At 36.1% G+C, this 6,000-nt stretch overlaps 1 long non-coding RNA gene across 1 annotated transcript in view; it reads left to right on the plus strand.

Annotated features, from left to right (window-relative positions):
• The window catches only part of LOC149123256 (uncharacterized), a 32,071-nt gene extending 27,846 nt beyond the window's left edge, over window positions 1–4,225 (plus strand). Inside the window, exon 3 of the long non-coding RNA XR_016218602.1 lies at window positions 3,411–4,225. This is a non-coding gene — a long non-coding RNA (uncharacterized LOC149123256). The remainder of the gene's footprint in view (window positions 1–3,410) is intronic.
• Window positions 4,226–6,000: the final 1,775 nt, after the last annotated feature.

A 6,000-nucleotide genomic window follows, 5' to 3' on the forward strand; every position in this document is an offset into this window, starting at 1 on the left:
ATAAATCAATTATTTACTGTCTGATATTTGTATTATAAGCCAATTGATGCTACTTTTTATATTTCCAAAAATGCAAAAAGATTATCATACAACTGACATATCAGAGTTTTCAACACTTCTAAAATTTATCATATTATTTTATGATAATATATGATATTTTATCATTTATTTGAAAGGCAGTGAGAAAGAGAGTTTCCATCCTCTTGTTCACTCTCAAAGGGGATGCAACAGCTAGGGCTAACCAGGCGGAAGCCAGGAGCTGGGAGTTTCTTTTGGGTCTCAAATATTTGGGCCATCATCTTCTGTCTTCCCAGATGTATTATCAGGGAAGGGAGATGGCTACTTATTTCTGTGGCAATATGTGTTTTTGCATATGGCAAGTGGTCAGAAGAAAAAAATTACTAGACTTTGTTGAACATTTTGAGTTCTTTTTATTTTATCCACTTATTCTCCAAAGTTACGCCATCATAGTTACTATTTATTTTCCTCTTCCCTTAGTTGGAGGTGAGGTGGGGCTTTCGTTGTGTATACTTATATTTGAACTGTCAGCTGTTCTTTTTTGTGCATTCATTGTGTATGTTGTATTTTGCTTTTGTTTTTACTTTTATTGCCATTTCACTTGTTAAAATGGGTGTCCTTAATTTATTTTTAAATATAATTCTTTATTAGTTGCATGTTTGGCAATGTTATCAGGCTGACATATTAATTATTATATGGTATTATTCTTGAATCAAATTTTATGTTTTAGGGTTGTCATGTTTGTGAGTACTTTAATGTATTATTGACAGTTTCATTTTTTGCAAAAAAGAGAGTTTCTTCAGCATTAAAAATGTGTTTACTTATACTTCTTTCCCCCTCTAGTATGTAAAGTTTTCTGTGTTAACACAGATATGTTTCTGGCTTACTTGGCTTTTCCATTATTGATTCACACATCACATTTTTTTAATTACTATAAATATTTACATTGAACTTAATAAGAAGCTTTAGCAGCTACTAGGATATTTTCATACACTCATTCATTTTGAAAATGATCTTGAGAGTTCTTGATCTTTTTAATCTTTAAGGATGTTAGGGCATGCTTGAAAAATAAATAGAAAGCATTAGTATTACTTTGATTTGATAAGCATTGAATTTAAAGATAAATTTATAGACAATTAAGGTCTCCAGTGATTTTTCTTAAATTTTGCATTTTTATCACTGTTTTGTTTTCATTGTCTTTATGCTACAGTGGCATCTTTTTTAAAAAAAATAAAAACTCATAAAATTCCAATTTTCAATAGATTGTGTTAAACTCTATTACTGTCGAGTACCAGAATAGATTGTGTTACTACCCAGTTATTGCTCATTCCATATCTTACTGTGTTCTGAGAGAAATTTGCTATATGTATATTAGCAAGAATGAGACAGTTTTCAGCCAGTCATGTTACCCACTATCCTGCATGGAATGTTTGGAATCCTGCAGATTGGCTTTTTTTTAAACTTTTATTTAATGAATATAAATTTCCAAAGTACAGCTTATGGATTACAATGGCTTCCCCACCCCATAACTTCCCTCCCATCTGCAATCCTCCCATCTCCCACTCCCTCTCCCCTTCCATTCACATCAAGATTCATTTTCAATTCTCTTTATATACAGAGATCAGTTTAGTATATATTAAGTAAAGATTTCAACAGCTTGCACCCACATAGAAAAAGAAGTGATCACAATGTACAGCACATTAAGGACAAAGGTCCTACATGAGGAGTAAGTGTACAGTGACTCCTGCTGTTGACTTAACAAATTGACACTCTTGTTTATGGCTTCAGAAATCTCCCTAGGTTCTTGTCATGAGTTGCCAAGGCTATGGAAGCCTTTTGAGTTCACTGACTCTGATCATATTTAGACAAGGTTATAGTCAAAGTGGAAGCACTCTCCTCCCTTCAGAGAAACATTCCTCCTCCTTTGATAACCTGTTCTTTCCACTGGGATCTCACTCATGGAGATCTTTCATTTAAGTCATTATTTTGACAGAGTGTCTTGGCTTTCCATGCCTGAAATACTCTCATGGGCTTTTCAGCCAGATCCGCATGCCTTAAGGGCTGATTTTGAGGCCAGAGTGCTGTTTAGGACATCCACCATTCTATGAGTCTGCTGTGTATCCCGCTTCCCATGTTGGATCGTTCTCTCCCTTTTTTATTCTATCGGTTAGTATTTTCAGACACTAGTCTTGTTTATGTGATCCCTTTGACTCTTAGTCCTATCATTATGATCAATTGTGAACTGAAATTGATCACTTGGACTAGTGAGATGCCATTGGTACATGCCACCTTGATGAGATTGAATTGGAGTCCCCTGGTATGTTTCTAACTCTACCGTTTGGGGAAAGTCAGCTTGAGCATGTCCCAAATTGTACATCTCTTCCCTCTCTTATTCCCACTCTTATGTTTAACAGGGATCACATTTCAGTTAAATTTCAACACTTAAGAATAACTGTGTATTAATTACAGAATTCAACCAATAGTATTAAGTAGAACAAACAAACAAACAAATACTAGGAGGGATAAAGTATTAAGTTGTTCATCAACAGCCAGGGCAAGGGCTGATCAAGTCACCGTTTCTCAGTGTCCATTTCACTTCAACAGGTTTCCTTTTTGGTGCACAGTTAGTTGTCACCGATCAGGGAGAATATATGATATTTGTCCCTTTGGAACTGGCTTATTTCACTCAGCATGATGTGTTCCAGATTCCTCCATCTTGTTGCAAATGACTGGATTTCGTTGTTTCTTACTGCGGTATAGTATTCTAAAGAGTACATGTCCCATAATTTCTTTATCCAGTCTACTGTTGATGGGCATTTGGGTTGATTCCAGGTCTTAGCTATTGTGAATTGAGCTGCAATAAACATTAATGTGCAGACTGCTTTTTTGTTTGCCAATTTAATTTCCTTTGGGTAAATTCCCAGGAGTGGGATGGCTGAGTTGTATGGTAGGGTTACATTCAGGTTTCTGAGGAATCTCCAGACTGACTTCCATAGTGGCTTTACCAGTTTACATTCCCAACAACAGTGGATTAGTGTCTGTTTTTCTCCACATCCTCACCAGCATCTGTTTGTTGGTAGATTTCTGAATGTGAGCCATTCTAACCGGGGTGAGGTGAAAGCTCATTGTGGTTTTGATTTGCATTTCCCTGATTGCTAATGACCTTGAACATTTTTTCATGTGCCTGTTGGCCATTTGGATTTTCTCTTTTGAAAAATGTCTATTGAGGTCCTTGGCCCATCTCTTAAGTGGGTTGTTGGTTTTGTTGTTGTGGAGTTTCTTCATTTCTTTGTAGATTCTGGTTATTAATCCTTAATCTGTAGCATAGTTTGTAAATATTTTTTCCCATTCCTTCAGTTGCCTCTTCACACATCTGACTGTTTCTTTTGCAGTACAGATCTCTACGATGAGATCTCTATGATGAGAATTACAAAATCTTAAAGAAAGAAATAGAAGAGGATACCAAGAAATGGAAAAATCTTCCATGCTCATGGATTGGAAGAATCAACGTCATCAAAATGTCCATTCTTCTAAAAGCAATTTATAGATTCAATGCAATACCAATCAAGATAACAAAGACATTCTTCTCAGATCTGGAAAAAATGATGCTGAAATTCATATGGAGGCACAAGAGACCTCGAATAGCTAAAGCAATCTTGTACAACAAAAACAAAGCTGGAGGCATCACAATACCAGATTTCAGGACATACTACAGGGTAGTTGTAATCAAAACAGCATGGTACTGGTACAGAAACAGATGGATAGACCAATGGAACAGAATAGAAACACCAGAAATCAACCCAAACATCTACAGCCAACTTACATTTGGTCAAGGATCTAAAACCAATTCCTGGAGCAAAGACAGTCTATTCAATAAATTGTGCTGGGAAACCTGGATCTCCACGTGCAGAAGCATGAAGCAAGACCCCTACTCTACACCTTACACAAAAATCCACTCAGCATTGATTAAAGACCTAAATCTACGACCTGGCACCATCAAATTATTAGAGAACATTGGAGAAACCCTGCAAGATATTGGCACAGGCAAAGAATTTCTGGAAAAGACCCTAGAGGTGCAGGCAGTCAAAGCCAAAATTAACTATTGGGATTGCATCAAATTGAGAAGTTTCTGTATTTACCAGGGTTTTACTAGTAAAGTGGAAAAAAACCCATAATATTAAATAAAACATGCTTCAAAAATTAAAAATTGATTTTGGGGAGGTGAGAATGATTTATGTAGTGATTGGTGATGTTTAAATAAGGCAGATAACAAGTACGTTGTGATTACTATTAAAATGGAAACTATGAATCTAAGAACTATTATAAGTGACCTCTAAGGATGGGAATTGTTTTATGGGTTCTCTGATATGTTTGCAATCAAGCTACAGAGGAAATGAAAACTGCCATCAGTGATGGATGAAGCAAATATCTTACCCTCAGTCCTGCCTAGTGGAGCAATTAATCCCTGTTCCTGGTGACAAAAATAGAAGAAAATCCATTTGATTTTCTACCCACTTTCAGCAAGGTCTTCTGGCTGTATTCATTCATTCACTCATTTATTCATTGCTATTACATATGCCACAAGTGATGTTCCTGCAACAATAAGAAGGTACAGGGGCTTCCTTCACTGCTTGTGACTAATTATGTGTACTATTCTATTGCTGAATAGTACTGGGGAATGTTAAGTTGTCACCAAACCAGAGAACAAATAATAAAAACAGCTACATGATCCACAGTATGGTTCAACGTAAAGGACAGGATCTGTGGTCTGTGCTGGGACCAAGAACTCTAATCCCAGAGACTGCACAAATGCAATTTTCCTCCTTCCTTTGGGGATGTACATAACAGGACATTTGGGCTTTATGATATTATTTACTTTCTGAAAATTCATGAGAAAAACAAATAGCAACTAATGAGTTAGTTCTAGAAGAACACCATATTTTGATTATGCAATGTTCATATAGTTTAGCAAAAATTAGACCACACTGCATTAGCATTTATACTGATTTTTCAGCCGAGGCGAGGGCATGACTGTTGATCAAAGGCATTACACAGATTGCTTTTATAGAAAAAGGGAGTTGAATAGGCCTACATGAGAAACTTATTTTGATTTCCTTTTAAAAATATTTCTGTCATAGTTAAATTGCTATTATTACACCAAAACTAGGTACTTAATAAAATTTTTAAGAAAGATAAATTTATACACAGAAATGATTAATAGAGATACTAAAGAAATAATCCACTGACCAGTGGCTAATGACTCATAATTAAAAAATGTTTTATGAAATATCTTCAAAACACTGAATGTTCTAAAAAAACTCAATATTTTAAAGGCCGACATGAATATCTCAAAGCAGTATCTTTGAAATAGCTAATATTGGCTGGCGTCACGGCTCACTAGGCTAATCCTCTGCTTGCAGTGCTGGCACTCCGGGTTCTAGTCCCTGTTGGGGTGCTGGTTCTGTCCCGGCTCCTCCTCTTCCAGTCCAGCTCTCTGCTGTAGCCCAGGAAGGCAGTGGAGGATGGCCCAAGTGCTTGGGCCCTGCACCCACATGGGAGACCAGGAGGAAGCACCTGGCTCCTGACTTTGGATTGGCACAGCGCGCTGGCTTTAGCAGCCATTTGGGGGGTGAACCAACAGAAGGAAGACCTATCTCTTTCTCTCTCTCACTGTCTAACTCTGCCTGTCAAAAAAAATAGCCAATATGATAGTTTCAGAAAAAATAAATTTTCCAGTACTGCCTTTCTCTTTTTACTCCTCTTCCTTTATACTTTTTAGAATTGTGATACCATTTTCTCAAATAACTTATGCTAATCCTTTTCTGTACATATAAAATATGTGATCTAATTACACCAAGGCTAAATAGAACCTTCCATTAAACAATTTTTTCAAACTTCACTATTTTGTCTAATTATACATATTAGATATAACTAATATTTATGAAAAATGTTTTAAGCAGTGTCTAACACAATGTCAATTTT

The sequence above is a fragment of the Oryctolagus cuniculus genome, chromosome 12 (assembly GCF_051225735.1).
Source record: "Oryctolagus cuniculus isolate XC-2025 breed Fujian yellow rabbit chromosome 12, ASM5122573v1, whole genome shotgun sequence".
Taxonomy (NCBI): Eukaryota; Metazoa; Chordata; class Mammalia; order Lagomorpha; family Leporidae; genus Oryctolagus; species Oryctolagus cuniculus.